The sequence below is a fragment of the Rhinolophus sinicus genome, linkage group LG02 (genome assembly GCF_036562045.2).
Source record: "Rhinolophus sinicus isolate RSC01 linkage group LG02, ASM3656204v1, whole genome shotgun sequence".
Lineage (NCBI taxonomy): Eukaryota > Metazoa > Chordata > Mammalia > Chiroptera > Rhinolophidae > Rhinolophus > Rhinolophus sinicus.
The window spans coordinates 69,097,154-69,123,059 of NC_133752.1; the positions used below are offsets into that span (position 1 = coordinate 69,097,154).

A 25,906-nucleotide genomic window follows, 5' to 3' on the forward strand; every position below is an offset into this window, starting at 1 on the left:
AAAGATCAAAGCAATTTTAACAATGTAGTAAAACAGAGCACTTCTGCAATGTTAACGTGAAATATTCCAAAACATAATGCCAAGTGGAATATAGTTTAGCAAAGTCTTCTCCAACATTAGACGGTATTTAGGACGGCACTTTATAATTCTACAACACAAACGTACTTTTGCTGGGTGGTTGGGGCAGCGGGGAGACCAGCAGAGGGAGAAGGAAGAAATGTTCTCTCTATTAAATTTGTTTTTTTACTGGCTGTGGCTAGTGAAGGGTTAAGTGTGTGGGCCCCAGAGATAAGAGCAGTTGGCCTGAGTCCTGATCCCGTCTCTTACTGGCTATGAAACATCTGCTCACCAGCCTCTCTGGAAATGTACCATCTGAGGCTATAAGACTGAATTCATAGGAGAAAAGGAAGTGGGTGACACACTGTCTCAATATTTTACCATTTTTGTGTTGCAATTTTTTACATGAAAGACCCTATATGCGCATATACACTGCCTTCAGGGACCACAGTAATTTTCATTCTTTAAGTACTGAAATGAATTAATTTATTTTCATCATCCAATAATTACTTTAGGGATTCTTTTATTTAAAAAACTGCTTATTGTCCATTATTTCATGCATAAAAGCATATAGTTGCTAGTTTATATAGAAGATTCTAAAAATTAAAAATCACTGGGCAAGTCAAGCAAATCTGATTCATTTTCCTTTTGTCATAAGGATGCAAATGTTACATTGTCATTTCTGAGTCTAAAATAATAAAAGCATACAATTTCTCTGTATTGGATTATTTATATGGTATGCTTCCAAATGAGAAATAGAATTTCCTATCGAAGTTCACTTGGAGCATCACAAATGTCTTAGTCAGGGGTTTCTCAGAATGTGCTCTGTGGGTCGGTACCAGATTCTTATTCAAAGAACAGTACATTTGAGAATCCAAGTAAAATAAAGTTAAATATGTTTCTTAACCATGGGACCTTTCGGAGTTGTTAATATGCTGCAATGGTATCATTGTTGCTCTCCAAAAGAGCATAGAACATGCAGTGCTTCCCACACTTGTTTGGCTATAGGAACTTGACTTTCTGGGTATCCGTCATGACTAGTGTTCCTCTGAACATACTCTGGGAAACACTTGCCTTCATCATTTCTTTCAAACATCTTTTAGTTTCTTTACATATATTTCAAACACGGACCTCCCCTAAACTCTGGAGTACACTGCTCAGTAAACCTGAGGTGAATTGAAGTTGACTGAAACATTTTGGTTAAAGAAACCTAGTGTCTTAGGTCAAGGTCTGATTTCAAACATGCATGTGTAAATAGCACACATTAGAACATGGTACACAGCAACTGTCTGAATCCGCTAATTTTACTAATTTAAGGGGAGTTTTGCAATGCTTTTCTTAGCTCTGGAACATCAGAGTACTTTTGAGAAGAAACTGTTCGGCTAATAAGATTACCAGACGTGCCCTAGGATGCACAAGTATTTGGTGGCTATCACACTTACCGACCCCTGCAATCCTTGTACACTTCAATTAAGAGTAAGGATTTGGCAACACATCAGACAGACTGTGTTGTTTGGTGCCATGTGGACTGAGAGGAGAACTGAGATTCTACTTGCAGAGAGGAGGAAAAGGGCACCGTGGTAGCCTGTCAAGTTACATGGGGGAAGAAGAAACTGTTTTCTCCTCTTCTGGGGAAGATATTTGCTAGTGTGCTGATTCAGAGAATGAAGAGAAAGGATCAATAATCCTCTTTTAGAAGAGGGTGGGGGTCCTTGGAACAAATGGCGTGAGGCCCAGGGCTGGTAGTGGCTGTAGCTTTCACAAGTCAGGGGTCCTGGACAGTTGGATGGATGGGATTTCTAAGGCAGGATTAGAGCTTGGATTTCCGTTCCTCACCCAGAATGTCACTTTCTTCCTTCTCAATGTGATAAAATTCTATTCATTTCTCAAAACCTATGTCCTTGGAGCTTTTCCCAAGTCCCCAAGGCTAGTGATAATGCATCACGCCTTCTTCCGGCTTCCGTGCACTTGGCTCATGCGTCTGTCATGCCACACCACGTGTCAGGAGCTGAATGGTGGCCACCCATATTCATATGTCAAAGTCCTAACCCTCCACTATGGTCAGAATGTGACTTTATTTGGAGATAGGGTCTCTAAAGAGATAAGTAAGGCAAAACGAAGTCATGAGGTGGGCCCGACTCCCATGTAACTGGTGTCCTTATAAGAAAAAATGAGGGCACACAGAGGGAGGACCGTGGGAGGACACAGGGAGGAGACCACCGTCTACCAGCCAAGGGAAGAATCCTCAGAAGAAACCAACACCGGTAACACCTTGATCTTAAATTTCTAGCCTCTAGAATCAGGAGAGAATAAACTGTGTGGTTTACACCACCCAGTCTGTGGCACTCGCTATACAACCTTGGCAAACTAATACACTGCCACATTACAGTGTGGTTTAAAGAGATCACAGTGAATCCACTGTTTTGTGACTCTGTGCCTTCGTATCTTTACAGACGTTCCTCTTCAATCTGGAAGGCCTTTCTCCAGTTGCCTAGAGAACTCCTAACTATCTCCCCAAACACATTCCAGGTGTCAGGGTCCCTGGAAAGCCATTCTTGAGTACTCCTGTCGGAAAGAATGATTCCCTCCTCTGTCTCCGTTTGTGCACGTACAGACGCCTGTTACAATACTGCAAAGCATGCCATAGCTCCCAGGTAAAGGGACTGGGTAAGATCCCTGGGTACAGTGACTGCACCTTGTTGCTTCTGCACGTACAGCACCCATCATGATGCCTGACAGACAGCAGACACACATTAACATGGGTCTACTGTTCCGTAGCCCCTTAGGGCCAGAGCTGTTTTAGAAATCAGAATTTTTCAGATTGCATAAAGGTATATTTAGACCCCAGTGGGGTCTGTGACAGCACTTTATAATCAAATGCAATATTTCTGGAAAACATCTCTATTCACCTCGAATTTTGCTAACAAATGAATTTGTGCCAAACTTACAAAGAACTTTGGGGATTCTGAAAGTACAGATAAAGGATGATGATCTCTTTACACAGTACAGTCAGTTCTGCAATCACACTTGTTTTGAAAATGCAGATTTGTTTCACTGTGATTGAGCGACACGATCTCATCCAGGAGGAACACTAAGCGAATGCAGATTACTGCACCCGGCTGAACGGAGGTGTGGAGGAATACACACACACACACACACACACACACACACATCGTAAGTACCTACTAGTTACCCAGATTGACACCTGTGCTGTGTGATATACCCACGCACATGTGGTGTTACAGTTTTCTGTCCAATTTCAGGGGACCCTCCTCCCACCACCACACAATAACCCACAAGCTGTAGCCCTCTGATGATGCTCCAGCCCACAGGTAAACTTCACTTCTTTTTCAAGGTAAAGTGCTATATTTATTACAGTATTTATGAATTTTATTGCCATTTAACATGCAAAATTACTACATTTTTAAAATTAGGTTCCCATCCTTTTAAAATACATCACTAATAAGTTTTTTTGTGTTGTGCTACTATCCCTTTTTTTTCATTAGCCCTTGGTTTTCATTCCATGATTTTGCATAGCACGTTGAATTTTAGCAATGCATATGTCACACTATATAGCAGAATCGACTGCATATCTAAACAAAACCTATTGAATTATGTTTGTACTTAGGTCTACACACAGGACTTATTAATTAAAATGACAACTACTTGGCTGTTTCTTGGGCCCCCTATTTCTTGAAACCACATGAATTTTTAATTTTTCTAGTTTTCCCCATTGGTCTATCTCAGACCTCCCTTTAATACGTTTTACAACAATTCAAAAGAGAAACCAAACAATATTTAGAAATAGTAACAGGAGCAGATATGGTTTTTAATGTGAAGTCTCAGTGTTTGGCCACATTTCTCCCACATACTAGAAGATGTGTGGGTGCTGGATCTTTTCACTGCCAGTTTCTGCCCCTTGAGTTTCAGTGCGTGCTGTGAAACAATGGCCGGCTTTGAGGGGAAAATATTGGCAGGGGGAGCTGCCTGCTACCTTGCCCTGCATACTTCGTGCAGTAGCAAACTACTTCAGCAAACGGATACCTCCACACAAGGGCTGAACACATTAAATTCATTTTAACTCAACACATATTATTGAACATCCGACACCCAGAGGATTGGTGCAGGGCTCAGCTGGCAGCATGGATGAATTAAACAAAAAAAAAGCTTTAGGAACATCTGAGGCTGAACTGATTAGTGTTGCATCAGAGAAACAGAACTGGGGATGTGTGTGTGCGTGTGTGTGTGTGTGTGTGTGTACAAGATATATTAGGAAATCTATTGCAAGGAATGCGCTTAAGCTACGTGTGGGCTGGCTAAGCAAGTCTGAAACCCACAGGGCAAATCATCAAGAGGGGAGGCTGGAATTTGTAGGCACAGGTTGAAGCTGCTGTTTACAGGTGGAATTTCTTCTCTCAGGGAAGCCTTAGCCCTGTTTTTAAGGCCTTTCAATTTACTGAATCAGGCCCACCCAGATTATCTTGAAAAATCTCCCTTACTTAGATTAACTGATTATGGACTTTAATTACCTCTACAAAATACCTTCACGGCAACAGCTCAATGAAACAAAATTTGTGTTTGATTAACTGAGGCCTAGCTAAGTTGACACATCAAAATGACTGTCACACTCCATCCTTTGTCAACTTGGCACCTGTATGCATTTCCTTAAACCATACTTAATCTCCAAATAAAATCAATAACAAAAATCATACTTCCACTAACGTAATACAAATATCCTACGTACTTTTGAATATCCACGAACCCATTCCCCAGATGATGCAAAGTCCTTGGGTGATGTTCACATATCCCCTGTAACTTATATACTGAGATTTGAAGTTCTTATTAATACATCTTATGTCAGATTATAAGGAGATAAGAGAGGGAAGGAATACAAAAACATTTGGTTAATATATACAAAAAATATTCATAACAAAATAAGGAAGAAACACACCACTACGAGATTCCTTGTTTCTGCAACTGGTCGTGTGGTCATAGGTGGTCTTTACAGCCATTGGTCTCCCAATATCTAGTCCATATTTCTTTTGCCCTCAACAAGGACCTCAGCTGGTTGTGGTTCTTTGCCTGGTGAGGGGACCCAAATGTGGATTTCACCATCGGGCCAAACCACTGGCACTACCTCTGAACTGTTACAGACTTGTACTTCTGGCCATTTCTCCTTATAAGCAAAATGAACAATCAGATGCACTGATTGAAGTTCTGGCCACTGGGAGAATTTCCCTTCACCACTGTCCTCACAGGGCTGTCCCAGAGTGGAGTTAAAGCATTGCAGCTTTCAAGTAGTGCCTGAATATCATGCAAAACTTCCCACAAACCAGGCCTGAGTTTTCTCTTCCTCAGTCAATCAGGCATAGGGAATTCTCCATGAGGCCTTCGGTGCAGCTGGGAGAGAAGGTAGTGTAGCAGGAGTGGAGACATGGGTATTTGGGCCACTTCTTCTTCTAACTTACTTGTTCCTTCAGGGCCTGCTTGAACCTGATCTCATATATACCACTTCCTTTTGATAACGGAGTGCAGCTGTGCACGCCCAGCTTTATGGCGTGGTGGGTCAGACAACACCCAGTTTACGATGGGCAGCTCAGGTCACATGGTAACTTGGTGGCCCATGGTTAAGCGTTCAGTCTCTACTAACACCGATTCGCAAGCCAAAAACCTGTTTCTCAAAAGGTAAGTAGTTATTTACAGAGGATGGCAAGGTTTTGATCCAAAACCCTAAGGGCCTGTGCTGTGATTCACCCATAGGGCTCACAGCCAAAGGCTCCAAACAGCATCCCTCTCTGTCACTGATACTTCAAGCACGATCTGCTAGATGGTGTGGCCCAAATGGCAGAACAGTTTGCACAGCAGCTTGGACCTACAGCAGAACCTTCTCTTGCTCTGTGTACTACTCAAAATGAACAGCTTTTCTGGTCACTCAGTAGATGGGCCAGAATAGCACCCCCAAATGAGGAATGTGCTGCCTCCAAAATCCGAAGGAGCCTACTTGGTGTTGTGCCTCTTTTGGAGTTAGGATGGGCCAGATGCCAACAACTTACCCATAGAAAGGATACTGAGACACACCCCAGACCTCTAGGCCTCTATAAATTTTACTGATGTGAAAGGCCCCTCAATTTCAGTGGGATTTATTTCTCAACCCCAGGCACAAAAATGTCTTACCAACATATCTATTGTTATCGCTACCTACTGCTCACCAGGTCCAATCACCATATTGGCAATTTCGTAGCCTCTGTGATATGATTATGTGTTACTGATTTCTTTAAAAAAATGAGCTGATTTTTAAAAGATTCAGTGTCTCAGTTTGCTACTCTATCAATCTTGAACAGTTAACAGTTTCAAAGTCTGTGTGTCTTCACATTGGAACTTCATTAAATTGAAAGCTTGATGGTACTGCTACGCCAGAAACGAGCCCTGAAGAGCGTAATGTTTATTGAGGACTGTTGAGTAGAGGACATTTAGTAACTTGTGTGGTTATAACTGGTTTAACTGTAAGTGGTTACAAAGCTGGAAATAATGAGAAAAATTGTAATAATTATTGATAATACAGAGATTCAACAAAGGTTACTTACTTACAGGGTGCAAAATGATTTGATTGATTAATATATATATATTTTTTAACCTAGGGGCAGGTGTAATCTTAGTTCCTGCTGGATAAAAGATGAGTTTAGGGTTAACTTCTCAAACCACGTCGCACTACGTGAAAGTTCTTAGAGATGAAAGACAGAGTCCCTAGTTATACCATGTGAGCCTCAGTTCTTGACAAATTTAACAGGAATTCTCAATGGTACAGTGGGAAGTGAACCAAGGTCAAAGCAACACTAATGTGTCTTGGATTCATCAGGCAAAGTGCTAATTGCTTACTCAGTAGATGACCTATGAGATACAGAGCCAAGTGGTAGCTAAATGAAGCCATTAGTGTTCGTATGGTCTAGGAAAGGAGTGAAAACTCATCTGGTCCTCTGTGCCTTCCTGTGGGTAGAGCTACTCTGATATCATTTCTGAGAACAGAAAAAAGATACTGTTTTAAAAGACTTTCAAATGAAAGTCTATAGACTGTGTCGTATTCTAGGCTGTGTCTCACAGTCCTGTCAGGCTATTCTTCTTTGATCTGAATCCCATTCTCTTTCACTGATACTAAGTTTATTTCTTTTGGCTCCTTATTCTGTTCTCATTGGACAGCACTGCAGCAGTCCTTTGAGAATCACTGTTCTCCCAGCAGATTCCTCATTCCCAGAGTATCTTAGACAACAACTCAGACAGGTAGTAGATTCACTCTGGCACTGTCTTTTTCTGGGGAGACAAGACACAACCACTACCTGTTTGCTAAACTTTCCATTAATTTGTGCACCAGATATTGGTGGACTAAATGACGGTCCAATGCTGGATTCTAAGGCACAATGATTCAAATTTCCAGTCTTATCTTGGGTATGTTACCTTTTTGACTAGTAACCACAAGGTTTGAGTGATGTGGAAACGGGTAACAATCCAAAACTCCCCTTTGTCCTTTTATGGCTGGGAATCACTTTTCTGAGGTAATCTAGGTTGTGGTGACAAGTGTCTTCGAAATGCACGTGTTTGCCACACAATTCACTGTCCAAAGCCTTCAAAGTGAGTCACAGGAGAGCCACAACTCACATCAGGAAACCTCACAAAGGTGACTCCTGAACCACAAACTTATGGCTTGAATTTTGTTACCTAAATGCAGCCCCTCTGAGCAATTATTCCTGCTTTTTTGTTTGTTTTAGCATCAACCAGTCCAACAATGGCTAAAATTATGACACTTTTGTTTACTATTTCTAAACAACTAGTAAAAAAGCTTTTCATTTCAAGAGGTCATACGAACATAGGGAAACAAGCCCTAGAGTCTTGAAGATCTGTGTTTATTCAGTCACCTCTGCCATTTACTAGCTTCTTGGGACCTCAGTTTCCACATCTGTAAAATAAGGTGACTAAACCGTATACTAAGGTCCCTCCCCATTCTAAAATTTTACAAACTATTTCTTTAAAAAGCTAGGCAAGTTTAAAATATATTCTGCCACATAGAACTTATAACTCTTTTCATAAATTATCTACAATTATATTTTTTTATGCTTTCTCCTTTCCTGATTTGTCTCCAGATTATGCTGGTTTTGTTACCACCAAGCTTATTTAGCTAAAGTGAGCTACTTCAAGGTTTGGGAGAGGCAATAACATAGTCGGCAAGTTGGTAAAAGAGAGCCAAGTCATTCCATTTCTTCATGTCAAGACCCAGGTCCATATTCCTAGGAATGACAATGCTGATGGAGAAGGAACAGTCTCACGGTCCCAGGGTCTGAGTCTCCCATCCCCACAGCCCCACTGCCATCCTGGGGTCTGACTCACTGAGATTTTTTGAGAATGGTGACTAACATGTGAGACTCAAATCTGGGCAAAACATGTGGACCAGCTTTCACACATACTTTGAGGATACCAGAGATGACACAAGCGACTTAGGGATCCTTTTAAGTCCTGTGGGGAAAGTCAGATGGGCCCCAGACAGCTTCAGACTTATGGGCCAATGATATAAGCGAGGACAGCTTTAGTTGCTGACCAATTCTGCCCCAGTAGACTCAGATTTTGCTAGCCCTGCATTTGTCTGTCTGCTTTTCTTGGTGTCATATTCAGGAATGTACGCCCTACCTGGACTCTTACTCCCCCTCATGAATGACCCTACAACTTTATATCCTATCTGCTACACTCAGTCCATCTGTGGTGAAGCAGTCACTCTGCCTAGCACAGCCCAGTTTCCATAGTGTTCAGTGTAGATCTGGGGCCGTGACTAATGAACAAACAGTTACTGCAGTCCTACTATGTGCAAAGCACAGAGCTAGTGCTGGCATATCACAGGAATTCTTGAGTTCCTGATGCTAGCTAATACTCAAAATTTAGAAGGAATTAGTAAATTTAGTTAAAAAAAATTAGCCAGTTGTTTTTGAAAATTCAAAAAGTTTTCAAGATTCTGGCCTCCTATCAGAAAAAGTGGGAGTCTTGTAGGGGAAAAACCCTGGTTGCAGCTGATAGGGGTCTCTCTACTGGAGGGTCTAAAGGGTTTGGTGATAGTGGCAATGGTCGTGATGTGCATGAGTGTGTGTGCAGGGGAGATGGAAAGGGGGTGTAAAGTCTTTCCTTGAGGGCATGTGAAGCCCAGGGAGGTTTGGACTAAGGGAATTTCTGTGCTTCAAATAGTGGGTGACAACGCATTTAGTGAACCCTGCAATCAATTTATTGGGCCATGACCAAGCATCCTTGAAAACTAAGTAAAACAAAATAGAATAGAGTGGAATATAAAATACAGTGAATACTATTTCATGAAATTCTTGTTTCAAGAATTTCATGAAATTGTATGTTGATGCATGTGTGTACACAATTTTATACACATATGTTCTGATATAAAACATATTTCTTGCTCTAGATCAAGTCAAAAATATTTCAGAAGTCCTAATCAAGAAAAATTACCACCTGTCCCAGAAAGTTAGGCATTTCAATGCAAGAGTAAATAACTATTTATCAACACAAGTCATTGCATATGTGGCAGTCACTTTGGCTAAATGAAGATGAGAAAGCATTGCATGCAAAAACAAGCTGAGAGCTGCCAAAGCCAATAAATAAGCTCTCTGACACTGCCAAAGCCAGAGCTGATGTTCATACTGCTGAAATCTCTACTTTGGCTGTGATCATTGTGCTTCTCGAGCACAGAAACTCTATCTCAGAGTTCAATACAATCTCCTACTTCCTAACTAAAGAAGGAAGAAAGCTTTATCAAACTTAAGACTTTGTGGCTGCTGAGCTTGGTTTTGGAGCACAACTTAATTATTCATAATTTGGCGCATAACTTTAAAAAAGTATTATGTTTTACCTTTGGCATACACTTTGCCTTTAATAGAAAATTCCTTCAATATAGTATTTCATGCAGGAAATCAAATCTGCACACAGCAGATTCATTTCTGCTGAATCGCATCATTTGATATTTTTCAAGTGCCTTTCACGTAACAATTTCAAAGAGTTGGGAATAACGGTGAAGTAAGTACTTGCTTTGCACATCAGACTAGAGAAGCTAAGTTAGCTGAACAAGGTCAGATGCCACGTAAGTGAAGAAATCAGGTCTCTGAACTCTAAGCCTGCTCTCCAGCCATGTAGCCAGGCAAGTTCTCAGATCACAAGACAGACTGTTGAGGAATACTCTATTCTTCTCCATCAGTTTCAGGGATTTCTTTCCTGGACCAATATCCATAGTACTGTGGAAGCCCCAGGGTATGAAGCAAAAGACTGAAGGAGATCATTCTGGAACCGTTACATGGAAGGACTGAATGATGCTCCTTCACAAATCATGTGGGAAATTTTAGAATCTGTTACTAACCCCCAGAGCTGCACAGAATGAAAACATGAATGGATTCAAGAAATCCATTAGACACAATTCATTAATGATAAATTCCCAATGGGTTATGGAAGACACTTAAAGGTATTTCATTGTCTGTTTGGAATTAAATGAAGTTGATAGCTGAGGGGGCACATCCTATTTTTTCCCCACAAACAAGAATGCTAGCAAACTTTATTAACCTTTGGCTATGTGCCAGGCTTAAAGTTTTTACATGTAATACCTCAGTCACATTTTATAGATGAGGAAACTGAGGCATGGAGAGGCAAAATGATGTTGCCCAATGTTACATGGCTAATAAGTAGCAGTGCTGAGATTCAAACCATGTCTGTCTAATCCCAGATACCATGCTCTTCACATTCCAAAAGTATGTCGTGGTGGCATTGTTTGACTGAGAGCACACTCTGTGAGGCATATGAGCTTTGGAGTCAAACATTGGCTTTGAGTCTCAATTCAGCTTCTTACTACCTATGAGACTTTGGGCAAGTTCCATAATCTCTTATGTTTCTTGCCTATAAAACAGGGATAATAATAATAATAATAATACACAGCTTATTGACTTGTGAGGATTAAATACTTCATATAAAGAAAGCACTTAGCAGAATGTCCAGCATATAGTAAGCACACACACAAAAAGAAAAAGCTATTACAATGCTAGCTAGTATTAAGAAATTCATTGAATTAATGAATGGGTACGTATCGACCATGATGTGGCATTTCTTAGTGATTGTGGAAAAGATGAAAGAGGAGGAAGAGGAGATGAGTGGGATATATGGAAGCAAAATGGGAGAAAGAAGAGAATGAAGAGGAAAAGAGAAAGTTAAAGAGCTTTAGATATTTTTCAGACTAATTCAAACTTATTCAGAAGATGTAAAGAAGGTTTCTTTATCCCATTTCATCCCAATCTCAGAACACATTAAATCTCACTGGCAGGTAGTAGTATTCTAGATAGCAAGAACATAATCTTAACCCTCTTTCAAGTGGCCTATGATTCTAGACAAACACTAAACAAGTAATGCTGTTAATATATCAGCTACTTGGGCAATTATAGACACACATACAATTTAAAATGAGAGTTCAAATATCCACAACACAGGGATTGTCCTTTATCCTAGGAAGACTCGAAACCAACCTGTAGCCTAACAATGGCTCCTCACATGTGTGCTGCTAGGCTCTGGGATAAAAGGCAAACAGAGTCATTCTGAGAAGCATCTTCCTCCCTCTAAAATGACCCAAAAGGCCTTTGGGGAGGTTTAGACTTTAGTAGACTCTGAAAGACAACTGCCAACGTAGGTGCCCGGTATTTTAGTGAAATTTAGTGCCTCTAAATAATTCACTAAGCCTTGATTGCACCTTAATATTTAAAAACCCATGCTTATGTCATCTCTCCAAGGAGACTGTGAGCTCCATAAGGGTAGTGTTCCTGTGCCCTGCTTCCTTGCACCCTTTATGTGACCACCTAACTGTGGTGAGAGGAAAGAGGCACTTAATAAACACTTCCTGGCTGAGTTGTAGTTCTAGTTCACTTAAAGTGAGCCGACTGCCAACAGTTTAAAACAGTCTTCTGTGTCTGAGGACCACGCGTTTCCTAACATGTGCACTTTTCCTAGTAAGATGCCAGTTCTGACCCCAGGTGAGTTATTGCAAGAAGTATTTTTTAATAACTTGAATGAAGGAAGCTCTTTGAAAAACAAATTGCACTGCACCATCCTCTGCAATGCTCCTGACTTTTCAGTGGGAAACAAATCATGCTCCTGCTCTGGCTGCAAGAGCCTGCGTCAGGGCGATAAGCTGAGTATTCTTTAATGGGATCCCACAGCCTTGCCACTGGAAAGATTAATTCCACATTCTGGCACTGCGCTGATGTTTTATTCATTTACTTATTTACTTTGGGGGGTGTACCACACAGAGTCTTCAGCCTCGCAGAATCCACTCTTCTGTGTTATTTATCTTGATAAAATACTGTGGCATGCGGTAAGTACCAAGCGTCCTGCACAAAACCCGCTCCCAAGCTTCCCAGGAGAACTCTCTAGATGAGTTTTCCTCTCCCAGTTATTAATTGGAAGGCTTCCAACTATGGGGAGAGAGGAAAGGAGTTGAGATTTCTCATAGAACTCCAAAAACCAAAATGAGCTGTTCTTTGAGTTACTGTCAGCTGCCACTCAACAACTGCCAGATCACACAAATGTAAAAGTCACAACATAGGAAATAAAGCCAGGTAAGAAAACTCGATCAGGGCAATAGTGTGTCATTGTGTAGAATGGATCTAGCAAGAGGGACGCAAGAACTTCAGATACTGAGGACTTCTGGGCCCCAACTCTTAGCTTATGAGACAGAAAGAGAAAAAAATGTTTGCAAAAGGGTCTCACGCCACAGTGATTTTCAGCTTTTCCCACAAACCTCATGACAGATGATGGCCACAGCACACCAAGCTTGGATTTGCCCTAGTGACAATGTATCCCTTTCTCTCACATTCAGCAAAGTGAATTAAAAGGCAGGCAGATCGGAAGGACTTACAGAGGGCTAACATGACACTCTCACTTTTTTGAGAACTTAGATAATTTACTAATAATAACAGAGTGCTTGGGGGATACACCATTGTAGAAAATTGCTGCCACAGAAGCAAGAAGTTGGAGGCCATCCTCTGATGTCATTAAAGGTCACACTAGTTGCCTATTTCCCCCCCAGTTCCCAATTTCAGAAGGGCCTTTTCTTCACATTCCACACACTTACCTTCTGGGCTGACTGAAGAGAAGCCTAAAGGTTCCCAATCAAACATGAGATTCTTCCATCTGGTAAATTATCCCAGGCACAGACACTGCAGTATGGAGGACGCGTACAGGGCCTACTTAATGAGCTCAGCAGGGCATTACAATCTTACCTACACTAAGACTCAGGGTAGGTACAGGGACCGTTGAGGTGGCTTTGGACGTAGTTCTAATACCAGTAAGGAGAAAACGGCTAATGGAGTATTCAACTCAGGGTTCTGTCCTGACAGTTGCTTGGAGAAACACTGTGTACAGCAGCATAACTGCCCTCCATGCTACTGTGCATGCTTTCTGTCCTTACCCTGAGCTTATCTATATGTCAACCAACTAATTTATACTCACCTCCTACATATGACCCTAGGTGAAGATATGTAATTTTATTTTTGATTCTAGTATGGGTTTTTTTTTACTTTTAAATTATTATTATAATAGTTTCAGGTATACAAAACAACATAATAATTAGACATTTACACCCTTCACAAAGTGATAATCCCAACAAGTCTACTACCCATCTGACACCATACACAACTATTACAGTACCACTGGCTATATTCCCTATGCTGTGCTTTATATCCCATGACTATAAATAAATATATGTGTGTGTGTGTGTGTGTGTGTATATATATATGTATATATATGTGTATATATATGACACTCAATATTATTTTGTATTAGTTTCAGGTGCATCGTGCAGTAGTTAGGCATTTATATAATCTATGAAGTGATCCTCTCAATAAGGCCAGTACCCAACTGACACCCAATATAGTCTTTACATTATTGATTATATTCCCCATACTGTAATTCACATCCCTGTGATTATTTTGTGACTACCAATTTGTACTTCCTAATCGCTTCACCTTTCTCACCCATCCCCCACCCTCTCTCATCTAGCAACCATCAGTTTGTTCTCTTTATCTCTGAGTCTATTTCTGTTTTGTTTGCTTATTTATTCTGTTCTTTAGATTCCACATATAAGTGAAATCATATGCTATCTGTATTTCTCAGTCTGACTTATTTCACTTAGCATAATATCATCTAGGTCAGGGGTGTCCAAACTTTTTTCAACGTTTTTCACCAAGGGCCATATGCAGTAAAATACACCAAGAGCCGGGCCACTCACTCAAGGTGACGTATGTATTGCTTCACCTGGTTTATTTAAGTAAACTAAATATATTTTTGGAATTTGCTGCAGGCCAATTAACAATGGATCATGGGCCGCAGTTTGGACACCCCTACTCTAGGTCCATCCATGTCATTGCAAATGGTAAGACTTCATTCCTTTTTCATGGCAGAGTAATACTCCATTGTATAAATGTACGACAATTTCTATTTTTTTTATTAGTTTCAGGTGTACAAGACAAAGCAATACTTAGACGTTTATCATTTATATCCCACACACTGTATGATTCCCCCTCCCCCATCCACTATCCCTCTGCCATCGCACACAGCCATTACATTTCCACTGTCTCTATTCCTAATGCTGTACTCCGCTTCCTGTAACCATATACATATATATATATATATATATATATATATATATATATATATATATATATATATAAAATTATAGTTGGCATTCATTATTGTTCAGCTTCAGGTTGTACCACAATTTCTTTATCCAATCGTCTATTGATGGGCATTTCAGTTGTTTCCATATCTTGGCTATTGTGAATGGTGCTGCAGTAAACATAGGGATGCACATATTTTTTTGAATTAGTGTTTTGGATTTCTTTGGATAAATACTCAGGAGTGGAGTTGCTGGGTCATAAGGTATATATATATATATTATTTGAGGAATCTCCATACTGTTTTCCATAGTGGCTGCACCAATTTGCAATCCCACCAACATTGCACAAGGGTTCCCTTTTCTCTGCATCTTCGCCAACACTTGTTGTTTGTTGATTTATTGATGATAGCCATTCTGACAGGTGTGAGGTGGTATCTCATTGTGGTTTTTATTTGCATTTCTCTGATGATTAGTGACATTGAGCATCTTTTCATATGTCTATTGGCCATCGTATGTACTCTTTGGAAAAATGTCTGTTCAAGTCCACTGCCCATTTTTCAATTGGATTTTTTTTGGGTTTTTTGGTGTTGAGTTATAAAAGCTTTTTTTATAAATTTTGGATATTAACCCCTTATCAGATACATCAATGGCAAATATCTTCTCTCATTCAGTAGGATTGCCTTTTTGTTTTGTTGATGGTTTCCTTTGCTTTGAAAAAAACTTATTCATAATTTTTTTATTATTAAAATTTATTGGGGTTACAATGGTCAACAAAACTACATAGGTTTCAAGTGTACAATTCTATAATACATCATCTATATATTGCATTATGTGTTCACCATCCAGAGTCAGTTTTCCTTCCATCACCATGTATTTGATCCCTTTTACCCTCATCTTCCATCCCTCTTCTCCTCTTAACCCTTGATAACCACTAAACTGTTATCTGTGTCCATGAGTTGTTTCTTTGTCTTGTTCCTTTGTTACCTTTGGTTTTGTATCCCACATATGAGTGAAGTTATATGATTCTCGACTTTTTCTGTCTGACTTATTTCACTTAGCATAAGAATCTCAAGATCCATCTAAGTTGGTGCAAATGGCTCATAATCTTTTCATTAAGAGATAGTAATGAAAAAGGAAGGGAGGTTGAGAGGGAAGAGATTAGATAATTTAGTTCCATTCAGCATTTTCTAGTTTCAGAGGAAAATGCCATCTCAGGGAAGTTTTATTTCCCCGCTCTCTGACAAAATAAAGATTTGCTGAGAGCTGCATTGCAGAGCATGAGATCTGGCTGGGCGCTCAAAGCAGCAGGGTGGGGCTGGAAATCACAACCTTCGGGACCCTACAGGTCTTGTCAATGCCTCCTGCCCATCCCCCTCTCTACCTCGGGCAAATGCCAGACATTACTTTCAGCAATAAACCAAGGCATCACAGGAGTAACATATCATAGTTTATATATTCGTCTGAATCTTATTTAAAAGAAGAGAAAAAAAGCAATCAGATGTATGCTAGGAAAAGAAAATTTGTCTAGACACCAATGATCTTATAAGTGCAAATTATTTGCAACCTCAGCCAAACATTGAAAGTTTGATTTTTACTTCATTTCTATGAAGAGCAATAGGAGAGTGTTTGAGATAGATTATCGGTAGCAAGGTACCATTAGGTATTCTGATCTTGTATCTGACTTCAGGAAACACTTGGTCCCAGCCAAAGCAATGACTCATCCTCTGCTTGCAAGTGTCACAATAGGAGCTTGATTTGCTGCAGTCAAGCAAACAGTGCAACAATCCTTAGGAAAAAAAAGCTCTGCTCTAGCATTTCTGAAAGATTAATTAAAGTCAGTGCAGAAAATGGAAAACTACTATCACCATTTTACATTAAAGAGAGAGGACCAAAACACAACTTAAAAGAACTAGAAGCTTTACTTCAGAAAATCAGCACACATTTCTCCATTTGTTTGTTTTGGGTGCTACTGTTTAATTAATTTATTTATTTATTTTTCCGGCTTGTAGTGAAAAGTATATTATAGGAACCAGACCCCAAAATATTATTGGAGACTCTAAGATTATTATTCTACATAGTCATTCTAAACAAATGATGAAACTGCTAGCAACTACGGTATATACCAAAGATAACTGGTAGAGACCTTTAGATTCATACTTTCATTCTACTATGAAAAAGACTTTATAGAAAGTACTAAGATATACCTAATGTAAGATAGGAAGTGATATGTTCCCAGGGAAGGGGATGATTGTTTGAAGGCGGGGCTTATCATTTTGAGAGGAAGGCTTCAGGGTAGAAGGGGAATAGGAACTAGCCTTGAAGGATGAATAAAACATGGGATGTTCAGAAATCAGGGAAAACTCTTCCTGCATAATGAGCACAAAGAAATGAAGGTGTGAAGACGTAGGGAGTCAGGGAGCAGTGAGTAGTGCAGATTGCCAGAAGCAGAGGGGACTCAGCGAGGAGTGGTACTAGATTTGTGGAAGGTGATGACACAGACTAAGCACTTGGATATGTGGGAAACGTGTTCAGTATTCATGAGCTGTACGCAGGAGGTAAATGAAAAGCTTTAGGAGAGCAGACAGGACAGCTATAGGCCTGGAACAGGGTCCTGGAGGCCCACGGCTGGGTCACGTGTTAACCCATTAGTTGCTGGACTGTGGGGTGGGGTGGAGTCTCAAGGAAGGGTTAGGACAGTAGGGTGCTGGGGGGAGGGAAGGCATGCAGGGGGTTGGGAGATGTGAATACAGAGTATTTACCAGTGAGTACAGAGTATGCCAGAATTTGGCAACCAGTACAGCCACACCAATGTATACTAGCTGAATTTCAGTTCTGTCTATGGTTAAAAAAAAAACGTCAAAAGCTAATAAAAGCATTTGTTTTTCAGATATGTAGACTGAACCTCTACTTGGATGTCCAACAGATACCTCAAACTCAGTATGTCTAAAACTAAACCCATCTTCTTCTTTACTAAACATGTAACATCTTATGATTACGTCAGGAATCAGTACTAGAAGCTACTCAGGCACTCACGTCAGAAATTTGGAAATCATTATAAGGCCTATAATATCATTGCCAGCACATGAACCCCCCTCCCTAATTTTGGGGAACCATGATTGTGTGAGTTTTGATGGGAGCCAAGGCTATTCTCTCTTCCTGCTCCCAGCTTTTGACTTTTTGGTCATCTTACATATACGTGCATATAATATTTTAGGGATTTAGTTGAAATATAATCAAATGTGTTCTTAAAAATATTCTATAAATGTAAAATATGTTAGTTTAATTATGCCTGTTTAATTAAATAACATATTAATCTGGAAATACTGTATGATTCAAGTTGGACATTTTATAAGTCAATAATATACAATTGTTTTTGATAATTTTTTTATAATCACCCTCGCTATTCTCTCCTCTCACTCTTTCTGAAACTCATGTTAGTAATGTGTCGGACTTAATGGAATCTTCTCCACTACTCTTATCTTTTCTCACCATTGCCCACCCTTTTGTTTTAGCTTACTTCCTGAGAGATGTATGCAACTTCGTCCTCCAATGCTTTTATTGGACTGTTTCTTAAATGATTAATTTCCAAGAGTTTTTTATTCTTTGAATGAACAGCATCCCGTTCTTTTTTCATGCAGGCAGTATCTTCCTCTCATCTTTCCGAGAATTTCACTACATTTTCTTTGAAGTCTTCCTCTACTCCCTTCATTGCTTCTGATGCCTTTGAGTTCCCTTTTCCTGTTTCTTCCCTTGGGTTCCTGCCTTTCATGCAGGATGCTTTAATCAAATGTCTACTGATTCTTAGCTGTCCATTTGTTTTTAATAACGAAAAACTAAAAAGCTGTTCTGAAGCTAGCACATGTTATGAACTAGTAGGCTTCACTACAGAGTATTTGGACAAAAAGTCAGGTTATTTGTTTTGTTTTAAATATATATAGTGTATCAGTTAGGTTACAGGCTAAGTTGCTACAACAAAGAGGCCCCCAAATAGAGTGGCTCAAACAAATTGGGATTTCATTTCTTTCTCTTTTAACATTCCATAGTTGATGGGTGCCGCTGCTCTATTCTTTCTGTTTATGGCTCCACTGTCTCCCAGGGTCTTGTCCTGGCCTCACCAGCACCGCTTCCACATCCTACCCTTGAAGGGAACGAAAGAAAGGGGAGGACAAGCAAGTTTCTTTTAAGAGAGAAAAGTAGAAGCTGATCGCACCATTAAGAATTTAGTTAGTGGTCCCACCTTACTGCAAGGAAGCCTGGAAATGTAGTCTCTATCTAGACAACCATATCCCTTGCCAAAACTTGGGGAGTATTCCTACTCATCCGACTCTACCCACTAATCAAAAACAACAAAACCATCCAATCCGTGGTACGATGCCTGGGGGCTATCACCACCCTATTCACAGCAATCTGTGCCCTAACCCAAAACGACATCAAGAAAATTGTAGCCTTCTCCACCTCCAGCCAACTAGGCCTCATAATAGTAACAACTGGCATCAACCAACCCCATCTAGCATTCCTCCACATTTGCACCCATGCATTCTTCAAGGCCATGCTATTCCTATGCTCCGGGTCTATTATCCATAGCCTGGGGGACGAACAAGACATTCGAAAAATAGGAGGCCTATACAACACCCTTCCCTTCACCACTACGGCCCTAACTGTAGGTAGCCTGGCACTCACAGGAATGCCCTTCCTAACAGGATTCTACTCCAAAGACCGAATCATCGAATCAGCCAACACGTCATATGCCAACGCCTGAGCCCTTCTAATTACCCTAATTGCCACCTCCCTAACAGCTGTATACAGCACCCGAATCATCTTCTTCGCACTCCTGGGCCAACCCCGATTTCCCACACTCATTCTAATCAACGAAAACAACCCCTATCTAATAAACTCCATTAAACGCCTCCTAATCGGAAGTATCTTTGCCGGCTTTTTCATCACCAACACCATCCCCACTATAACCGTGCCTCAAATAACTATACCCTGGTATTTAAAAATAACTGCCCTGGCTGTAACAATCCTAGGCTTCACCATCGCCATAGACCTAAGCCTAGCAACACAAAACCTAAAATTCAAACACCCTTCAGCCCCATTCAAATTCTCCAACCTACTAGGCTACTTCCCAACTGTAATGCACCGCCTCATGCCCCTAATAAATTGGTCCCTTAGCCAAAAAACAGCCTCCCTACTACTAGACCTGACTTGAATAGAAAAAGCCCTGCCCAAATCAATCTCCCTACTCCAAATAAAAACCTCCACTCTAGTATCAAGCCAAAAAGGTCAAATCAAACTGTACTTCCTCTCTTTCCTCCTAACACTAACCCTAAGCCTAAACAAAACCAACACCTACCCATACTATGTGAAAACAACCATCGTCTGAGCATTCATAATTAGCCTTGTCCCAACAATAATATTCATCCAATCAGGACAAGAAGTAATCCTAATAAACTGACACTGAGTATCTATCCAAACCCTAAAAATCTCAATAAGCTTTAAACTAGACTACTTCTCCATAGTTTTTATACCCGTGGCACTATTCGTCACATGATCAATTATAGAGTTCTCCCTATGATACATACACCTAGACCCTTACATCGACCGATTCTTTAAATACCTCCTTATATTCCTCATCACAATACTCATCCTAGTTACCGCCAACAACCTTTTCCAACTCTTCATTGGATGAGAAGGCGTGGGCATTATATCATTCCTTCTCATCGGATGATGGTATGGACGGGCAGACGCCAATACCGCAGCCTTACAAGCCATCCTATATAACCGAATCGGAGACGTCGGCTTTCTAATAGCTATAGCCTGATTCCTCTTCAACACTAACACATGGGATCTACAACAGATCTTCTCACTCAACCTAAACGACACTGATCTCCCCCTAGCTGGGCTTGTCCTCGCCGTAACAAGAAAATCAGCCCAATTCGGCCTCCACCCATGACTACCATCAGCCGTACAAGGCCCGACCCCCGTCTCAGCCCTACTCCACTCCAGCACAATAGTTGTAGCAGGAGTAATTTCTATTAATAAGAGGGAGAATAGATACTGGGGGACATTACAGTCTTCTCTAATTTAGGGACTCTCAATGATAAGCATCTCTAGGTTTTCCGCTGGGGTGGTTCACTTTCTCCAGAGGTGGGTCCTCCAACCTCTACTCCAGGATATCCAGGCTGACGGCATTCACTATCAAGTGTACAAACTTGGGCTTCTCACTCCTATTGCTTCTGTGCCTAAAATCTCAGAGACTGGTGGTTGTCTGGCTTACTTCTTCCACAGAATAAACTTCTGATTTTATGTAGGGATAGAGGTGACCTGGTTACCTGCCTGTGTGCAATGGGGAAAAATAGAAAGTCCTTGGACAGACTTTCTATTAAAATTCCTATCCGCAGCATCCCTCCCCACCCGTGTCCTATGGTCACCAATGCCTTTATCTTTAAGCCTTTTACAGGTTCTTTGAGTGCCTATACCACGGGAACTTAAACTTGATGTTTTTCCTTTCTTACCATCCCTCCACCATTTTCAGTCTTCATAAATTCTAGTTCAGGCTGATGCACATCCCCTAGCATCCTCAAAGATGAAGTCTGCATTTCTGGTTCTTGTTTATCTTTATTATTTAGGGGATTTGAAAAAGGAGAAGGAAGTGAAAATGGCTTTACTATCTTGAAACTGGAATTTTTTTTCATCTGTACATGATGCTATCACTGGAAATTTTACCTCAAGCCACAAACATCCATTTGCTTAAAATAAGAACAGTTTTATTTTTCCGTTCATCCTGTGGGTATATACTCATGATTCTCCACAAAGTAACCACTAATTGTATTTCATTTCAAAGTGATCTTTAAAAGGCTTATTTGCAATGATATCTAAGACTTGGCAATTGTGAAGTCATTTCCCATCCCACACTCCCTAAAATAGTAAATCTATATTGAATTTCTTTGCTGCTTTTGTCAAATGATCTCTATAGGCATATAAACCAGGAGGGACAGAGGTAATTATGGGCTACTGTGTCTTTCCTAAACAATTCTCTGTGGTTCAAAATAAAGTAATCGAGAGAGTGCTTTGTAATATAAAAGGTTTTCAAAGACCTGAATATAAGGCAACTCTTTTTATTCTGAAAGCTAATTTTTAGGAATAAAACTTTATATAAAATTTTATAATCTGGCATAAAAGAACTGGACTCTTTCACTTTCCTGTTTTAGCCAATGTTAGGCCATGTACATGGCACAGTTTCTTCAGCTTCCTCCTCTGCATAAGTCCTACTCATCCTTCAAGACTCATTTCTGGTGTCAGCTCCTACAAGAAGCCTTCCTTGACTACCTCCCAGAGTTCTCCCAAAGGCTGACCAGGTGCTGCACCTGTGTGTTTCCTTAGCTCCCAGGCTTCCTCCTAGATAGTATTAACTATATTGTAATCACTGGTTTATTTGTCACTCTCCCCCACTAAACTGTGGGCTCCTGGAGGGCAAGGTCCATGTCTTATTTATCTTTACATTCCTGACGTCTATAAACCATGCCTGGAACAGAGCAGTTGCTAGTTATATATTCACTTATTGAATGAATAAGAGAAATGCTAGTTTTCAATGGGAAATAAATGTTCCTCAACGAAATTAGGGGCAAAGGAATCGGGAGGGATAATTCACCTTGGTCATTTTATTCACTCATTCCCTCAGAGGCTAAATAGTAACTGAACCAAGAATAGAAAATGTCTTCTATACAATTATATGAAATAGAATTTCAGAAATAGAAATTTACCTGGGAGAATTAAGCCACTGGCTTGCTGGTCAGATTTTTAAAATGCATAAACTCGTACTTTCAGTATTTGTTTTAATCAACGCCCTTGGGTGGCAATGGGTAGAAATCCACCCAGGTTAAAAATTGGGAGTTAATGAACCCAGGAAACCCAAAAGCCTATAATGAGCAGTCACACTGGAGAGAAGAGCCATCGAGGGAGAACATTCAGGCTACAGGCTGCCCTTGTCCACATGTCAACCAGATACATGAAAGAAAATATAACTACTCTAACTTGGGCTTCACTTGCAGATTGTTTTGTTTTTGTTTTGGGGAGGCAGCAACAGCTACACTCAGAGACTGAGTTCTGTTTTTGCCAGCAATTTATTTAGCACAAGTTTGTTGTGGGAATTATAATAATTTCACAAGCCAATAGCATATAAGATCATTTTTCTTCATAAGCCAAATAAAGAAGTGACATACACCAAACAAAGGACAGAGTAATCACACTATGGTTTGAGGCAAAGGGAGGTGAAGAAATAAAGTCCAAACTGAATGTGGTGTACCTTTATCTTAGGAGGCACTCGGGAGAGTCGGTGACCAACCGAAGAGCTGATTTCCAGTGTGGGTAGGCATGTGGATGAGGGCGGCCTCGCCAAGACAGGCGTGAATGCCCAAAGGGTGTTCGGGGAGTTTTTAGGTTAGCGAAGAGTCTCCTTGCCCAAACTGAAATTCTCAACTAGTCCTCGCAAACTCTCAGTATTTCTAGTCTGAATGCTCCCTTGCCATAGTTTCTTCCTCACATGTTCTTATAGATAAGCCCCTGGTGCGGCCCCCCCACAGCTCGGGGGCTGACTGCCTATCAATGACAACAGATGCGGAATGATGACATACAGGCATGACTCACTCCATTCTTGTATCAAAGCAACTTTACTTCTAAAAAAACTTTTTGTGTCTGTCTTGGTTGCAGTCATAAACAAATGGATTAAAACAACTTCATGTAAGTCCCAAACAAGTGGATTTGAAATCATATTAAACACATACACAACACAGGCTGAACAGCTGACTGGAATATCTGAGCTCCTTTACCGCTTTCATCCATTGCCACTGCCATGAGGCAGGCCCATCCATCATGTTGACAGTGCAGCCCGATATCTCCCAAACCGTGGTGGGCGTGCAGATGGACTTAATCACCGATGCACTAATGAAACTCTTGGTGGCGGGGGAGGCAACATATGAATACGCGTATGTTTCTAAGATGTAGAGGAAAGGGCTGAAAGAGCAGATGACACAATTTAAGAAGCTTCCTTTTACAGATCAGGCATGCAGCTAGCAAAATGGAAGAGCGACTCTGTGATTGAGCCCAGACACCTACACTCTGCTTTAAATTGTGGTTGGTCTCCTAGGACTAAGGGAGCAAGGAAAGAGGCCAACAGAGCAAAACCTAAAGCACACAGACGGAGCAAAACTGTGTTGATGGTTTTTGTGTAGCTTACTTATTCCTCCAGGGAATCTCTCTGGGGGCACCTCACCCCCCACCCCAGGCGGTGTTAGGTGCTCCCCTCCCCAACCACCCTGGGCTACAGCGGACATTCAGCATATCTCCATCGGGGTATTTACTCTCTGCATCCTTATCAATCTTCCCTACTTCTTGAGTTTGGGAATGATGTCATTTATTAAAAACCATTTAGTTTACCTTTTGGCATGAGGAAGGCTGTACATATTTAATAAATGAATATTACTCCATGAAGCTGTAGATGCTCAGAGCCTAGTATGTGCCTAGATCACGTTAGATGTGAGGACGGAAAAGGGGCCACAGGTTAAGCCTGACAAGCTCAAGAGACTGAAAATAACCACATAAGATGGCGTGAGCATAAAATATTTCATAACTAAGTGGGCCATGGCGTGAAGTCACATCTTTAGCCAAAAGCGCCCTTCATAAAGTTAATCTGTGCCTTTAAGTGGGCCCGTCTATTGTCTTTTTGCACCGAAGATGACATCCTTGGAATGTCAGTAATCCTTTTTCTAGACCGGAGATGGAAACTGCAAAATCCCTCAGTATTCTTCTTGTCTCCTGATATCCATCTCTATGTGCTGTAAAAAGTGAACTACCGTGTTTCCCCGAAAATGAGACCGGGTCTTATACTAAGTTTTGCTCCGAAAGACGCATTAGGGCTTATGTTCAGGGGATGTCATCCTGAAAAATCATGCTAGTGCTTATTTCCAGTTAGGTCTTATTTTTGGGGAAACTCGGTATTAACTACCCTGCACCTATGTAACTAGGTAAAAGAAGTACCTATCACTCCAATTTACTTTTATCCAATCCCAGAGATTTCCCCACTTTGCTTTCTCCCACCCCCTTAATCTATCACCAGTGGATTTCACATAACCCTCCTCCTTTAATTCTATGTATAAAATAAGCTGCAAACCGCCATTGCGCAGAGCATTTTCTCAATCTGTTGAGATTTTGCTTCCCAGCAATTGTCGTCAGTTTGGCTCAAATAAACTCTTATAAGCTTTCTCTTAGGCTGGATGTTTTTTGTCGACAGACGGATGAATAATAATAATAAAAAAAGAATGAATTAAATTAAATTATCTGGAATTTAATTGCTTTCAAAAAGTTCTGTAGTAAGAGTCATAGGTTTAATAATTTCTCATAACTTTCGTCTGATTTATTTCACATATACACATCAGCAGAGCAGATGTCCACCTGTCCGTTTTGAAATGCTTATATTCCAGAAGTCTGTAAGTTTTGAGGTAATTACAAGACAAAGTTTTTTTATTTTGGTCTGGTGTTCTTAACACACAGGAGACTGGGGCAGGGGGTGGGAATCAACGATTTCCTGAAGCTGAATTGACCCTCATGGTGGCCGACTGTTTATCACAATGGTCAATTTAAACCGACAACATCCATCCTATTCCGAGACTTAGACACTTTTTTCTTTAGGCACAAAGATGACCTGAATTTGTTCCAGGTTCAGTTCTGCTTAAATGCATTTCAATGGCATTTAGGCCATTGCTCATTTCAGCTAAACTTGGGCAAAAGGGAGATTGTGGTGGATCTCTTTATCATTCTTCTATGAAAACAGAAAGTAGACATTGATGTTTTACATTAAAGACCAATTTCTGCACCTGCAAATGGAGCGTGATGATGCCCACCTCACAAGGCCACGGTGAGGGTAAATGAGATGACGTCAGTTCACCACAGAGCTTGATACTTAGTAGGTTCTTGGCACATGTTGGCAAATCTGAATCAATTTAATTAAATAGGACTTCTCACCCAAAGATGCTCCTTTTTTTCCCCTCATGGAAGGCAACTTTTCTTACAAAGAATTTCTATCTCAGGGGATTGCAGCAAATAAGAAGTATTGATAAAACAGGGGGGAACATAAAGTCTGAAAAACAGAGGACCTAGAGGTCATTCCCA

The 25,906-nt window shown here is 40.6% G+C and overlaps 1 protein-coding gene across 6 annotated transcripts in view; it reads right to left on the bottom strand.

Moving 5' to 3' along the window:
* Positions 1-25,906, bottom strand: part of CRACD (capping protein inhibiting regulator of actin dynamics) — a 257,288-nt gene that overhangs the window by 67,446 nt on the left and 163,936 nt on the right. Inside the window, exon 1 of one of the 6 annotated variants that reach the window (XM_074324515.1) lies at positions 23,046-23,223. The exons of the other annotated variants lie outside the window; for them this stretch is intronic. The gene's annotated coding sequence lies outside the window, so the exon portion shown is untranslated. Of the gene's footprint in view, positions 1-23,045; positions 23,224-25,906 lie in introns of those variants that run through there. 6 annotated transcript variants of the gene reach the window in all.